The 17,155-nt window shown below is 42.3% G+C and overlaps 1 protein-coding gene across 1 annotated transcript in view; it reads left to right on the top strand.

Annotated features, from left to right (window-relative positions):
- Window positions 1–396: 396 nt before the first annotated feature.
- fam49bb (family with sequence similarity 49 member Bb) overlaps window positions 397–17,155 on the top strand; it is a 166,955-nt gene continuing 150,196 nt past the window's right edge. Inside the window, exon 1 of the mRNA XM_028804399.2 lies at window positions 397–631. The gene's annotated coding sequence lies outside the window, so the exon portion shown is untranslated. The remainder of the gene's footprint in view (window positions 632–17,155) is intronic.

Raw genomic sequence — 17,155 nt, 5'->3', positions numbered from 1 at the left:
TTGGGGACCCTTCATCCTGACCTTGTCGCATCAGATAAAACAGCACTCAGTCCGCTCGGCAGGCAAGTGACAGCGGTGTCCCATTCACGTTCTTCAAAAAAACAACTGCCGGTTTCCCCGTACCGCCTCAGTTTCAACAGGCCCCTTGCCTAATATCTGACGGAGCAAGCGCGCAGTAAGCCTCCACGTTTCTTTACATGACGCACGTGTGCATTTTGTGACCCGAGGGTGCGCTTTTTCGAAATCGGCAACTTTTGCTGCTTAGCGGCTCGCCCCGGGGACTCCTCGTTCTCCAGTCTGCTATCGGTTTCGATCAGTCACCGCTCAGTGGACAGCACCACCCAGGCACAGGTTCCTCATTTCTCTGCTCGGCAGCACTGCCGCCTCTGCCGCTACGAGGTGATGACACCTTTTCCTCTTTGTTCACGCACACAGCTCGCTTCCTTTTATAGTTATTCTGAGGCTCGCCGGCTGGGCTCTTGTTTGAACCTGTAGCAATGACGTTGGCGATTCGCGCAAAAACCCGGAAACCGCCGAGAGCGCATCGGGAGCCCGACCACGCGCGCAGTTGACTTCCCCCTTCACCATCGATCTGAAGACAGAACTCCCGGTCGTCGTCGTGGACATCGAGGTAAGTTACGTAAAGGGAAAAATTAAAAAACGGCAAGAGGGGCAGGTAAGGGAGGTGGTGGGGGGGCGTCTCAGCTGGAAGGCGGGCGGCGCACGCGTACGTACGTGCATGAGCCGAGGTGGTGCAGTTGTGCACGCGCATTACTCCGTAGCCACCTCAAGCGGCACCCTTCTCCTCGTGCATCTCCAAAATGGGGGTCCGCTGACTGCACTACCCTTTAACGGTAAATGAAGGAACAGGCAAGGAATTACCTCGGCGTCGAATCGGGAGTCGGAGCACATCCTACTGGCGCGGGCGTGCTGTCTTCTGCGTGGGAGGAGGCACTCGGGCTGCGCGATCCCTCGGGGCACAGATGTTGCTTTTGCGCAGAGGGGTGCCAGTTTGAAATGAAGCCCCCCAACCGGACCTCATCCTAATCGTGTGACAGCCCTACCGCTAGTGTGCATTTCAGACGAGCTTCTAACTTAAGACATTTTCAAAATAGCCCCTTCCTTCCGTGGATAATCTGCCGTTTTAATTTGACTTTTGGTTGTCATTTTTCTCAATAGACACACGTACTGACAGTACCATAAGCGGATCGGGTCGTCTTCTGAGAAGGTGCCCCATGGAGGAGTCCTAAGAAATCCCAAAAGGTTTTTGTAATCGATTACTATGTCAAGTAGAAAATATCTAGGATCAGTTTAGCTGGTACGAGCAGAGGCAATAGCCTACCATGGCCCTGAACTGTGTAAGTGGAATTGAAAATGGATGGATAAATTCCGTATAGGCCACCTTCTTGGTCATGCAGATTCACTCCATACAACATTTTCAAGATTAAAGTGTATCTAACAGGATATACAGCACAACTCTTGGTCATTTCACTGCAGAACTACTGAAACGCTCCCCCGGCAGGGGTACCAGCATGTGTCCCCAAGCTGCTGCAGATGTTTGAAAATGTAGTGGCACATCTGTTGTTCAACCTGCTGAGGTGGGCAAATATCACTCCTCTTTTCCAATCACTACACTCACTCCCTGTAGTGGCACATATTGAGTTAAAATCTTTAGTAAGGAGAAGTCGGTGAATTAGCACCTACAGGTGCTTGAAAGTTAGTGAACCCCTCAGAATGTTCTGTATTCCTACATCAATATGACTTAAAACATCATCAGATTTTCACACAAGTCCTAAAAAGAGAAATGGAGAACCCAGCTAACAAATGAGCAGAAAATATCGTACTTGGTCATTTATTTATTGAGGAAAATGACCGGGTGTTACATATCTGTGAGTGGCAGAAGTATGTGAACCTTATCTTTTAGTATTTGGTGTGACCCCCTTTTTTAGCAATAACTGCTACTAAAGGTTTCCAGTAGTTCTTAATCAGTCCTGCACGTCAGCTTGAAGGAATTTTAGTCAATTCCTCCATTCAGAATTGCCTCAACTTAGGGATGTTGTGGAGTTTTCTCAAATGAACTGCGCAGTTCAAGTCCTTCCACAATATTTCTGTTAGCTTAAGGTCAGGACGACTTCTTCAACCACTCTTTTTGGTAGAACGACTTGTGTGTTTGGAGTTGTTGTCTTGCTGCACAGCCCAGTTTCTCTTTAGATTAAGTCCATGCACAGCTTTCCTGACATATCAAGATTCAGTGTAGCTGGTGCTAGGAGAGGTACCAGCCTGCCATGGCCCTGAACGGTTTTTGTGGAACTGAAATGGATGGATTGGAATGTTGTTGTTGTTGGATGAGTTCCACATAGGAGCTAGGAATCTTGGTGTCATTTTTGATTCCTCCCTTTCTTATTCTGCCTTCATCCGTAAATCACATTAAGAAACATTCTTATGAAGGTGGAAGTAACATATCCTGCCTTTGCTTTTCCAATGCAGAGAAACTTGTCCATGCTTTTATTACAACCCACACCGACTACTGTAACCCCCTCCTAATCTGTTATCACACCTCCAGTTGATTCAAAACTCTGCAGCAGGAGTCCTTACAACAAACCCACAACAGCGAGCACATCATAGCCATCCTGGTCTCCGTTCACTGGCTCCCTGTGTTTTATTGGATTAAATGTAAAATTCTATTAATGCTCTATAAACCTCTGCATGGCCTTTCACCAAACTACAACAGTAACCTCCGCCATCAGTACACTTGTGTTTGCCCAGTAAGGTCCACTGATTCTGGCCTTCTCGTTGTGCCTCAGACTAACCTGTGCTCTGTGGGTGACAGGCATAAGCTTTATAGCACCCAGACTTTAGAACGTCTTCCTCTTTATCTTTTCCCACTTCTATGTGGGATCAATGTGCTTGATCAACCTTCTCCATACAGCTCGGCCTCCTCAGTCAAGCACTTTTCCTTCAGATTTCATTTTACTTTATCCATCCGCCCCCACTTTGGCCTTCCTCACTTTCTCTTCCCCTTTGTACTTCTGTTCCCTCCCAAAATTAATGAGATCAGCTAACTCATTTCAATTAAAAAAAAAAAAACAAAACAAATAAAAACGCTCACCTGTTCAGGAAGGCATCTGACTTCCTCTACATTCCGACCCGTCTTTTAGTTTACTCTCTTAGTCCAGATATTCAAGATTATTTGAGTTTGTATTACAAACTAGTATATGTTACTTGTTCAGGGTTTTCTTATAGTAGTTGCATTTTTGTTTTTGTATTTTGGTTCTAGTTTGGTTCTCTATGACCAGCATCAAGGAAACAGGAACAGGAAGAAATGTTAGGGTAACACCCCAGTAACCCCTTTTAATTGTAAAATAAAAGGGTGCAGAACTCACAACTCAAAAGACGCCAATATCAATATCAGCCATGTGCGCTTTCAGTGAGTCTCTCGTTTCCTTGTTCTGTAGGTCTTAACGGATTCGTATCCTGGACCGCAGTCAGATGCCACCTTCCCAGGCTACCACTTTATATGGCAGATAAACCGTGGGGGGCAGAGGGAGGAGCTTGCTCCAGATGGCGAGGCTGGGCAGGAGTGCCGTCACTGTGGAGAAAAGAGGGGATACCATTAGTGACAGCGCCCCCTCCTTCCCCAGCGTGTTACTGCTTACCTCAGTCAAGTTCGTTGGGATGACCCCCATATGCCCATGCGTTGACATCTCTTATTCTAATTCAAAGCTTTGTGTTTCCAGTATTTATTTTTCTTTAGTGTTTTATGCAAATGTTAGTATTGGTATCCAATGTTTTATATGACCTGTTCTTCATTATGAATTTTGTGAAGCACTTTGGGCATGGGAAATGTACTATATAAATAACATTGATTATTAATATTATTATTGTTATAGCAGCTTTATAGAGCAAACCATTGGTACTTTACCAATCCAGAGCCAAAAATGTTAGCCTGTGTTTTCTCTCAGGATACGCTGTGTGACAAATGTATTAGCGTGCATTTTAGGGAATTGTTCATGTGTTATTCTTTTTATTTTTGTTGTTTTTACATTTCCATTTATTTGCTTAGCAGACACTTTAATCCAGAATGACTTACAAAATCAACATAATCAAGTAAACCTCAGTCTGGGGGACTGTTTTGGATCAAGGTGACAAAAGTGATCATGGCAAGTGAAGAACTCAGAACAAAAGACAAGCAAGTTACAAATCTAAAATTATAAAACTCTAGTAGCTAATATCAGTTAGACAGAAATTCACCAATAAGAGTCTTCAAATGCTCCTTAAACACATTGAGGAGAGATTGGCAGTGTAGATGGATATGAGCAGTGAGTCAGGAGTGAGGATGAAATCGCTAGCCTTGGCATTTAATGTCTAATGCCCTTTCCAACATATCACAATGCCTTTCTACGAAGAAGAATAAAGGAAGGTATAAAGTAGTGCTGGGTGGTATACTAGTTCATACCGAAAACCGTTTTTTATTTTTGTTATGATATGGATTTTTCTTATACCGCAATACCAGTTTAAATAGCTTAAACAGCGTTCGGAACATGGTGCAGTGGAAAACTGTTTAAGGGGGGACCTTTTTCACTGCTACACTGCTAAACACGCATGCAACGGAGTACATGCGTTAATGGAGGTATTGAGCGATGCAAATGGACGGAGAACATTCAGAAACTGAAGCTGTAGCAGATGATAAAGTTGAACGTGATGACACAGAAGAACTTTTGCCGAAAAAAAGAGCCGTGTCTGTTGTCTGGAGATACTTTGGTTTTAAAAGGTTGGATGTAGACCAAACAACTATTTACTGCTGTAACAGATAGAGGGCGCTATCGCTCCCTTGAACACTTGTTCGAGACGTCAGACACCAAGTAAAAGTCCAATATGACTTTATTTTCAATAAACAGTGCACAAAGCACCCTACACTCCACAATACTCATATAAATAAACAATAATCAATCACTAATCAATCCTCCACTCCCAGACGCGTTGCCACCCTTCCACCCAGCTCAGCTCGCTGTCTGGGATTTCCCATAGTCCTTTTATAGTCCTTGACCCAGAAGTGTTTCTCTCTGTCCATGTGATTGTTAACACTTCCGGGTCAGATAAAAACTTTTCTTCAACCCGGAAGTGAGTCATTCGCTCTGTCGCCATGACTAATACGTACTTCCGGGTTATAGGTGAAACAAAAGTCTCTGAGCCTTCCTGCAGCGTCCCCTGGAGGTTCCCATGGTATCCAGCAGGGCTGTGATGAAAAACTCCACTGTCCATGATGCCCTGCTGGAACTCAGGGCACCTCTATGTTGCAGGCAGGGCTCCACCTGGCGGCTTGGGGGTATTGGCCGGGATGAACGGACGGCCATATTCCACACTGCAAATGCTGTCGAGCTAAAGTTGTCACCAGAGGCGACAACATGAGCAATTTGCTGCACCACCTTAGCCGCAAACATGTTTTGGTGTACCATGAATGTATGGAACTAAGATTGGCACCCTCCATGTCCTCAGGTAAAACTGAAAAAGCGAGAGGACACTCGAGTCAGATGTCACTTGTAGACGCTTTGGCTAGAGGTAGTGCCTACAACAAAAAAAGCAAGCAGTCGATCAAGATAACCAATGCCATTACAATCCATATAGCTAATGTGTCAGTGGACAGAGATTGGTAACATTAACAGAAAGTGTAGTTGGTTTACAAAAAATATTTACTCTTTATTCCTTTTCTAAGACATGTTCAGTGCAATACAACTTTTGACAAGCTCCTCTGAATATTTTACTAAGTCTAAATGCCTCTTTGGATGGTTGAAAATCTGTTCTCAAAATTATAGTTTAAGTTGTTTGCAAAATTTGTTCAATAAAAAGGTTCCATATTTTGACTGCAGCTGTCATGCACTGTGATTCCTTCTCTTCATTAGTGCCACCCCCTTGAAAACTATTACTTTATGGGGTCATGCAAATCTGTATTAATACATGTGTGTATATTAAAATGTTTTTTTGTACAATGTACAATTCTCATTACAGTGGAATAGGTTATTCTTAGCCAGTCTACTGCAGAAATTGCAGGGGAAAATGTGGTTAACATCCACTCATGCAAGGGAAAAAATACCGTTGAATACTGTGAAACTGGTATCATTTTGAAAAATACCGTGATATAGAATTTTGGTCATACCGCCCAGCACTATGTATAAAGCATGAAAAAGTGTCCCCTAACAGCACAATAATGCATTTTAAATTCCCTAAAACTATCAAAATAGTCTGGACCTGTTCTCGGTGAAAAGTGAGTCATAAAAATCAATTGAATTGAACTTGACAAATCGAGCAGTCCTGACAATGTGAACCATGGAGATCATGCAGGTTAAGGTCACACTGTCAGGACTGCTAGATTTGTCAATTTACTGATATTTCATTCAATTCAGTTTATTATAATATAGCATGTTTTACTGTAGTCAGGCCAAGAAACCTTACATATATTAATAGAAATAGTAAGGTATAAGAAAAATGCACAGCCATAGAACATTTATGTGAATACGTTCGCATCCGTCTGTTTTCTAACCTATTTATTGTTATAACTGGGAAGTGTTTTATTTTTTTGTTTTCAAATTCTAAGATATGTTTTTCTTTTTTTTGTCTTAAGTCTTTGCTGCTCCAGGTTTTGAAATACCCACATTCCAATACTCTTGTTAATTATCTGTTTAAAAACTGTATGTAAGAAGTTCACATATTTTCCACAAACAGTGCCATTTTGTGCCTTCATTCCCGTGATGCGGTGATCCTTTGTTAGGAGATTGTGACCTGGGACTCCTTGGTTCCAACGGTTTAAAGGTGGGCACCACTCATTACCTGGGGTCTCATTTATAATGCATGCATACACACAAAAAGTGGCTTAAAACGTGCGTACACAACTTCCCACGTAAACATTAGGATTTATGAAAGAAAACTTGATGGGGGAACGTGCGTATATTTAGGGGAGCTCTGACCCATGCGTACGCAACATTTCAGAGAAACTGGGAAATGACAACACCCTTGATCAAGGAAGGAAATGCAGCCAAACCAGCTAAGTGACAGCTTGTACTCTGAGTCGTTGTCATAATGTGTGATGAAGTGACAATCATATTAAACATCATACGTGATGAATATGATGCAAAGACTGTATTTGAGTTCCATTTTAAGAGAGTCAATGCTGCATATTTGCACTGAAGAACGTTTTTCAGTTTGTTGTAAGTTTATATCGGCTACCTATTATCATTTCTCAGAGAACTGGCCAACAGATCAGGAATATCCGCCAAGCTTCACACTGTCATGCCCGCTTGTGCTGGAAGCCATAACTGACCAGAGAGGCGCTACATCCAATTTTCATATGATGTGGGTGCACATTCATAAAACACATTTTTGCCAACATAAAAGACAATGTGCGGCCGAACCCAGTTCTCCTAATGTAATCGGAGCAACCGACTGCACTCGTATTACAATAAAGGCACCTAGTGAGAATGAAGCTGCTTTTGTTATCCATGAGCAGTGACATTTAGTTAATGCACAACTCATCCAAGATGTGTCTGGCAAACCTTATTGCTCGGTGGCCTGGGTCAGTTTGTGATTCATTCATTTTGGGATAAAGTAGCTTTGGTAAACATGATGGTGCTGTACATGGTAGCTGGCTTGTTGGTAAGGTAACTGGCTGAACCCGCAGTGTTTCACATGGCCCGAACTCACCATTGTAACAGCAGTTACATCATTAGATGTGCCAGGTCACAGCGACTACCTTCTCGGACAGTGGTGCCTTACACTTTTCCCAGACCCCCAGAGCAGAAAGGAAAGGTTCTGTAATGCCACACATGATCTTGTGCACAGCCAGATACTCTTGAATTCAAAGGATGGGGTCCCAGGAGGAGGCTCCTCTACCAGCACATGAAGTTCTGCAGCAACATGACTGCATACGTGTGAGGCTGATTAGCATACTCCAAACATGGATGTTTCAGGGCAGCTTTCAAGGAGAGTTCATGTACACATATCTACAAGGTGATTGTGATTTATAAACAGTAAATTGCATAGAACTATACATAGATCAGGTTTTATAAATTCAATATTTTTTGGGCATGTGCATATTTTCATGCACAAATCCATGCAAAGTTTTATAAATGAGGCCTCTGGTACCTGAGATTATGGATAGTGTGTGATTATTATTGGTTGGTGTTTCTTGACACAAGAACTTTACTTTTTGAATTCAATTCAGGATTTTGTTTGGCCTTGACGACAGTGCGTTTTGACTTTCTGGTTTCGACCTTGCCCTGCTTATTTAGGTTACACCTTATCTTCAACAGCAAGAATTTTTTTTTCTTTTATTAAACAGCAAGTCATTTGTTTTGAGTACTACACTAGTAAAAAGATAGATAGATGCTTTATTAATCCCAAGGGCAGATTCACATACTCCAGCAGCAGCATACTGATAAAGAAAATATTAACGAGTGATAAAAATGCAGGTATACAGACAGACAATAACTGTGAATAATGTTAACGTTTACCCCAACCGGGTGGAATTGAAGAGTCGCATAGTGTGGGAGAAGAACGATCTCCTCAGTCTGTCAGTGGAGCAGGACATTGACAGCAGTCTGTCGCTGAAGCTGCTCCTCTGTCTGGAGATGATACTGTTTAGTGGATGCAGTGGATTCTCCATTATAAAACATTATTTGTGACAAAGGAGAATTTAAGAACCCTCAGGGGCGAAAAAGGAGACATCATTTGAAAATGAGAAGGGAATAGCAAATGAAATGAATAAATATCTCACCCAAGTATTTGTAAAGTAAGAAACATGTAGAACGCCCCATTCAGAAGAAAAACAAAGCTCAAAGTTCATAGGTTTCAAAATAGGAGAGTCAGATGCGCTTCAAGCCCTCAGTATGTTGAAGACTAATGAAACCCCCAGACCTGATGGGATTTTCCAAATTCTATCAAAAGAAATAAAAGAGGTCATCTGTAATCCCTTTTTTGGCATATTTAAGCAGTCACTTTTTTGTAGAAGTACCTGAGGACTAGAAAGTTGCAAATGTGACTCCAGTCTTCAAGAAGGGAGACAAATTGGATTTTAGTAATTATACACCAATATGTCTTACTTCTGTGCAATGCAAAACTGTGGAAACTAGAATCCAGATCTTCAAAATCCTCAAAGGCATTGATAAAATAGATCCAAAAGAATTCTTTTAGCCTGAAAGTCAATCATGTAACTCGAGGACACCAGTAGAAATGAAATGGAAATGCATGTAGGACTGAATTTGGGAAGCCGTTCTATACGGAGTCATGGAGTTGAAGCAGAAGCTTTGACAACTTATAAGAGGGATCTGGAGGAGATATCGGGACAGCTTAGCTATTAGATAAATAAATGAGCTGGATGGACTGAATGATCTCCTCGTTTGTCAGATTTCTTATCTCTATACATGCTGAAACATCCCAGGTGTAATGTTTTCTGGCGTCCACAAGAGGGCAGCAACATCCAATGAACAGAGGAAAGAAGAAGCACAAAGAAAGACGAATGTAAAGGCTAGCATAGCCGGTGAAGGAAGGCAACAATGACCATAAAGAAAGGAGGCGGTAAAGGCTAGAATGTCTGATGAACAAAGGCAACAAGAAACACAAAGAAAGAGGGAAGTAAGGGCTGGCATATCTGGTGTACAGAGGTTTGTAAATGTATGACACAATCAAAACAGACTGACTTACTATTGCACCATTAGCCGGTTTTAATAAACGTGTTTCACTATGCTATGCCTTCCCATTTAAATACCTGCCATCATCATCTGTGGTAGTATACATACCCAGTTCAGGCCTATCCTCGCAGTACTGTGCACAAGGGTGGAACCAGCCTTGTACGGGCGTTTCCTTAAGAGAGGCATTAGCTCTCTGGAAATGTGTTCTTTTCAATTGCGGCGTTTTAATTAACCTGAATTTAAATAAAAAGGTATTATCCCTCCCCTGCATTACACGAGAACAAAAATAATAAGCTAGCTCTTTACTGACGGGTTCACGTGGTATTACAAACGGGAAGCTTATGACAGACACATCAAGTCGTGGGAAGCTTGATCTGTGCAGTCCATCATCATTCGTCGCCACGCTGAAAGGATTTTCACCGGACAGAAGACAGAATCTTCTGTTCGGCCTTGGACAGAAGACATACTCTTCCGCCCGGAAGCTTCAAAGTGTTGGCCGTAGGTGTCCATTCTTAAATACAGGTTGCTCCATGTGCAGGCTCTTGGCTCCGATCCAAACAAGGACAGGACAGTACTCAAACCCCAGCTTCAAACATACAGGAATAGCACAATGCCTACATACAGTTCTTATCCTCCCAACAAGGAAAGGTTTTTTTGTGCTGACAGAAGACAGAAATATACTAGTCTGTCTTTAGGCTGACTATTCAATTCTCCAGCTGTCTGTAGCTCTCTATAGTCCTGTGCTTGGCTCTGCAATTCTAAATACTGATGCTGTGCCCTGTGTGCCATACTTGGTCGGCCTGTATGAATGAATCCATAACAGTGGGCACAGAGAACAGTGACATTAAACTTAAATAAAAAAAAACACATAGTATAACAATGGGGCACCATCTTATTTCAGGTCCCAGAGTCTGTTGGAAGGTGCAGGTTGATAACAAGGTTGAAGGATCAGGAAATTAGCTTATCAGGCTTGAAGTTAAAACAAAAGTAAGCGTTGGTCATTATCAGAAAAAACAAAGAACAAATCCAAGAGATAATCAATGTCAAAAATAAGTCAAAGTGAATTTTATTGTCATCTCAACCATATACAAGTATACAGATAGACAAAATTGCGAAGCTCAGGGTCCACTGTGTAACAACATGACGTGCAAATAATAAATTAAAAATAGAACTAAAATTTAAAATTAAAATATAAACAAGACAAGACATTGTGCAAAGACAAGACAAAGAAGTAGCAGCAATATTGATGTATAAGATATGTAATATAATAAATAACTAATATAGATAATAGAGAAATGATCAGTGTATGATAATAGTTGTTTAAGGCATATGTAAACAATGACAGGTCAGAATGTTTCACAGCAGAAGGATAACAAGAGTGTCAAAATCCTTAAAGGTCAGTATCAGTTCTTTTCTACCTGCACACTCGTCTTTACAGGACAGTGGCTCACATGTATAAAAGTTTTGTTTTTAGAGGTGGTTGAGGACGTGTGGAAGGTCCCAGGGGGCAGCCTGGTGTTAAGGAGTATAACAGCTTGGGGGTAAAAAGTCTCCTGCAGCCTGACAGATCTGGCTCTGATGCTGCAGTATCTTCTCTTGGATTGCAGAAGTATAAAAGTCCATATGAGGGGTGTAAGGGGCCCTGCTCAATGCTGCAGGCCTTGCGGACACTGCGTTTGTAAAATATGTCCTGTAGTGAAGGGAGAGGCACCCCAATAATGTTCTCTGCTGTCTTCACTATCCTTTGCAGGCGCTCGCGGTCGGATATGTTACAGTTGCCATACCAGACAGTGATGCCGCTGGTCAGAACACTCTCAATGGTGCCTCTGTAGAACATGGTGAGGATGGAAGGGGGAAGACTTGCTCGCTTCAGCCGCCTCAGGAAGTGTAGTCTCTGCTGGGCTTTCTTGATTAGTGATGAGGTGTTATGCGTCCACGTAAGTTCCTCAGTTATGTGCACACCGAGGAACTTGGTACTCCTAACAGTCTCCACATCTAAACCATTGATGCTGAGTGGGATGTGGGCAGGATGTGATTTTCTGAAGTCCATGATTATCTCTTTTGTCTTGTCGACATTGAAAGATAGATTGTTGTCTTCACACCATGCAGACAGCCGTTCCACCTCATCTCTGTATGCTGTCTCATCATCCCTGCTTATCAGTCCCAGCACCATCGTATCATCCGCAAACTTGATGATGTGGTTGGTGTTGTGCGTGGCTGTGCAGTCGTGAGTCAGCAGGGTGAAGAGCAGTGGACTAAGCACACAGCCCTGCGGCGCTCCAGTGCTCAGTGTGATGTTGCTGGAAGTGTTGCAGCCCATCTGAACTGACTGGTGCCTCTCTGTCAAGAAGTCCAGAATCCAATTGCAGAGGGTGGTGTTCAGGCCCAACCTGTTCAGTTTTACAACCAGCTTTTCAGGGATGATTGTGTTGAAGGCGGAGCTAAAGTCTATGAATAGCATCCTGGCATATGTGTCTTTTTTATTCAGATGTGTCAGGGAGAGGTGAAGGGCAGAGCTTATGGCATCCTCAGTTGACCTGTTTGAGCGGTATGCAAACTGAAGAGGGTCAAGGGAGGCAGAGAGATTCGTCTTTAAGTGTGACATGACTAACCTTTCGAAGCACTTCATTATGATTGGCATGAGTGCAACTGGTCGGTAGTCATTCAGGCATGTCACTGATGACTTCTTCGGCACTGGTATGATGTTGGTCGACTCGAACCATGGTGGGACTGACGACTGGCTCAGAGATTTGTTGGAGATGTCTGTGAGGACACCAGCCAGTTGACTGGCACATTCTTTGAGCACACAACCAGGTATGTTGTCAGGTCCTGCAGCCTTGCGTGGATTGACTCTGGATAGAGTCCTCCTCACGTCAGTTATAGAGAGACAGAGTACCTGGTCAGTGGAGGGAGTGTTGCTTTTCACACAGGCTCTTTGTTCTGCGCCTCAAACCGTGCAAAGAAGTTGTTCAGCTCATCCGGAAGGGAGGCATCACCATCGCTGCTGTGTGGGTTGGGCTTGTAGTTTGTAATTGTCTGAACTCCCTGCCACATACGACGTGTGTCTCTGGTGCTGCTGAAGTGTTTGTTAATCCTCTGCGCATATGCCCACTTAGCTGTCCTTATAGCGCAAGACAGGTTGTCTCTGGCCACCCTGAGGGCGGCCTTGTCTCCAGATCTGAAGGCTGCATTTCTGATCTTGAGCAGCTTGTGCACTTCTCTCATCATACGTGAGAAAATCGTAGCCTAAAATCAATTAGCAATATTAACACCACAAGAGCCTTTTGTTTTCATCCAGAAACTTGGACAACCAGGAAATGCATGCTGCTGACCTTTGTACCATTTCCATGGTGATGTCACACGGGACAACTTTATTTTGTCATTGGGTAGCAGCTGTTATACAAGGAGACTAGCAAGAATGCTGGACAAGTAACCTAGAGAGTAGGCGAAATCAGAAACCAAAAAAATGTCAGATACTGGGAAGAACACTGCACTGTTACTAGTGGCAAAACATGAGACAAAAATTAGAGCCTTAAGTCGAAAGACAGTAGAAAAAGAGTCGAGAATCTGAATGCACTACAAGGGTTGTATTTTTTAATACACACACTTGGATAGGAAGTGAACATTCCAATGACCTTATGAAACCTGTCGCATCATTGACTAAAATCACGATCTCCCGAGAACACACCCCTAACAACTTTCTAATGATGGGAGCACAAAATGGAGCTGAGAGTAAACAAACAAAATGGCTGCAAAATGGCCCAAATAAATTTTCTGACTCATAATTAAGCTACCAAATACAAAACTAACGGTAAACTCAGATTATTGGGTATAAGAAAAAGCCCATAATGAGTTAAAAACTTACAAAAAGGTGAACAAAATCACACAAAAAAGTTAAATAAACCCCATATTCATAACAGCAACAGAGTGAAATATTGGAGACCCAAGAAAAATGCTAACAAATTTGAACATGTCAATTAATTAGCAAATCAAAATCTACATGTTTGCAAATGGAGTAAAGGCAAAAAACACATTCCAATATAAACTAAAGCCACGTCACTAACAGTAGGAACAGTTGGGTGTGGCCTCAGACAAAGATGGGAGGGGCCAAGGGCAAACAACAGAAGAGCTAGGTGAAGCCTCAGACATAGACTGGAGGGGCCAAGGGCAAAGTGCAACAAAAGGAAGAGCTAGGAGGGGCTTCAGACCCAGATGGGAGGGGCAAACAGCAGACAAACGGAACAACTGGGTGGAGCTTCAAGCTCATGTACAGTAGGTGGGGAGAAGGGCAAATCACTGGCTAAATGGAGGGCTAGAGGGTTAAATATTCATTGAACATTTATTTGAACAAATAAATGAAAATATAAATAAAGCCATGGGAGGTGACGTGACCTGCTCAGCGACACACATGAGGTTAGTGGAGCAGAATGAAATCATCTTTTGTAGTCTTGCCACTTTTTTTTGTATCTACTTCCTTTGAGAATGGTGGTGGTGGTTAGAGCCTTGGCAGAGCAGGGCAGACTGGAGTTTCCTATCTTTAGCAGCTTTTGGAGAATGACAAGGTGCCCTCAAGCAATCGAATATATAGAAATATAATAGTTTGGTTGTGTCCTGGGGCTTCTCCTAGTCAGCTGTTCCTTTAAAAGAAACTCATCTTTCTTGCTTCACATTCATATATGAGTTTTTTGTTGCTTTTTTTCGGATTTATTGAGCTCTGTTTCCTGATACCAGCTTCCCATTTTTGCTTTATTCTTCTTCCTGTCAACGTTCTGTATCATTTCATCATGAAAGATTGGCAGTGACCAGTTACACCATTTCAAATATGTCCATATTTCCTTATCATACTGTGAAACACGCTGTATATTGAGTATCACGGCATTCTTCTGGGCTTCCCGCACCGTCGCAATTCTTTGTATCACTTCTTCTTTATTCTTCTTCTTCTGTGATTACTTTCTCAAATCTCCCATTTACTAACATTTCATGTAGCTCCTCTTTTATTTTGAGGTAGACCATCCACTGGTTTGTCAGTTTTGTAAAAGGATTAAAGGTTTGATAGTCTCTCTGGTGAAAAGTACCATGAGCCTTTGGAGCTAACCTAACTAAACTGTAGAAGTTCATAGAACGCTTCACCAGATTTTACATTTTAGACTTTGCAAACATACATAGACAGACTGGACAGCCAATACTGATGCTCTGTGCAAGAGAGGACAGAGCCGACTATACTTCTTTAGAAGGCTGACATCTTTCAACATCTGCAGTAAGATGCTGCAGATGTTCTATCAGACAGTTGTGGCGAGCGTCCTCTTCTACACGGTGGTGTGCTGGGGAGGCAGCATAAAGAAGAGGGACGCCTCACACCTGGACAAACTGGTGAGGAAGGCAGGCTGTATTGTGGGCACAGAGCTAGACAGTTTGACATCTGTGGCAGAGCGATGGGCGCTGAGCAGACTCCTGTCAATCATGGAGAATCCACTACATCCACTGAACAGGATCATCTCCAGACAGAGGAGCAGCTTCAGCGACAGACTGAGGAGATCGTTCCTCCACCACACTATGCGTCTCTTCAATTCCACCCGGGGAGTAAAACGTTAACATTATACAAATTTACTGTCTGTTATACCTGCATTGTTATCACTGTTTAATTTAATATTGTTTTTTATCAATATGCTGCTGCTGGAGTATGTGAATTTCCCCTTGGGATTAATAAAGTCTATCTATCTATCTATCTGTCTATCTATCTAGACATTAACTGAAGGCCTGTTGAAGCTTATTGGACTCAGGTAGACCTCCAATGAACACTTTTCTTGTTTATTGACAGAAGAGGTCTCTTCATGGCAACTCTTCCATAGATATCTTCACTTCTCTTTGTTGATCTATGCACCACTACTCCAGAGAAAGCTAGGGAGGCTTGTGGGTCTCTGATGTTATTTTAGGATTACCTTTTATCATTTTAGGTGGATGTCCACTTCTTGGTGGTGTGGCTATTATTTTAATTCCCCCCACCTGTATGAAATTTGCCTAACAGTGAATGTATGGAGTCCAAACCTTTACCAAATGGCTTTATAACCTCATCCAGATTATTGATCATCTGCTCCTTTTTTTGCCCCAGTTCTGCTGTTGTTTCCTTAATACAGTGTATGGTACTGGATGCGTTGGAAGACTCACTGACTTGCTGTCTTACAATTTTTGCTTGTTCCTTCCTAAGACATCATTTCAGATCTTCAAGTTCATTGGTCACCTTGATTAGTTGGTAATCACTCTTAATGACCCACCTGATGTGCTTAGCCCTGATGCAAGGGATAAAATGAAGGGTCAATTATTTTTGCACACATATAATATCTGTATTTCGGACCTTTGGGCATTTTCATTTTCAAAACACTCAATCTGGTGGATGATACTTAATTTCAATATGTATGAGACACTTTCTGATTACTGCTATGGACTGATGCTCTGTCCAAGGTTTGCTCCTGCCTTGCGCCCAGTGGTTCCTAGGATAGACTCCAGCACCCCTCCACAACCCTGTTCAGGACAAAGTGGATTAAGTCTCTCAGGGCTAATTATTTTTTTTCCTTTTGTACCAGGACTGAATATTTTTCCAAAAAAAGCACACAAAACAATGGTTTAGACATAAATCAACATACAATTGACCGATTGGGGACCGAACAGCTGATGCAGGCACCTGTCTTTCATTTTTGACCTCCAGATCACTTGCATCAAAATCAGAATTTGATAATTCAGAGTACAATTCAGCAATAACACACAAAAAAATAAATAACTAATACGCATGGAGTATTCTGCTTTGTGCATCTCCTTTGCTCTCTCGTCCAATGTTGATGGCATCTAGACATTGTTTACGGTATTTACACTCACGCAGGGGTTTGAAGTAAAGGCGACGAGTCTTAATGGTCCTCCTAGCAAAGAGGGTCTACCTATAGTGTAATGGTGAGTTTTATCAACATTTACAGCTTTTTTCCACCCTTTTTGTCGACCCAAGGGGTTGAGGGTGGATGTCGACTAAAGTCGACATCAGCCCTTAAAACAGTTAAAAAAGGACTGACTGACATTCTGATTAAACATGCACTTTATGCTCAAACATAAAAGACTCACTTGCAGTGGGTTCACAAAGTTTCAATCATGACTGTAACTTAACATGGTGAATATGCAAATTCTGTACAGGCGGTGGCATCCAGAGCCAAGACAGCAGGGCTTAACCACTGTGCCGCCCAGAATGTGGAAAATTCAATGATCTGGCTGTTGAAACCTCTCCTTTGAGTTATTATTTTTAGATTACGTTTTGGCACTTGTTTCCTTAGGATTACCTTTTAGGCAACTCCTTTGTGCCTCTTTTTGATCTGTTGCCATTTTTTGTTGTATTATCTAGTTTTCTCTGTATGGATAATTAATTTACAAATATTTTCTGTTTACTTTTTTAATTCTAGCCAAGGGTTTGTGGTCATCCCTCCTCTTGTGTGGCT

The sequence above is a fragment of the Erpetoichthys calabaricus genome, chromosome 6 (assembly GCF_900747795.2).
Source record: "Erpetoichthys calabaricus chromosome 6, fErpCal1.3, whole genome shotgun sequence".
Classification (NCBI taxonomy): domain Eukaryota; kingdom Metazoa; phylum Chordata; class Cladistia; order Polypteriformes; family Polypteridae; genus Erpetoichthys; species Erpetoichthys calabaricus.
Note: the sequence above shows the minus strand (reverse complement) of the source record. Positions and strands in the feature narration are given on the sequence as shown.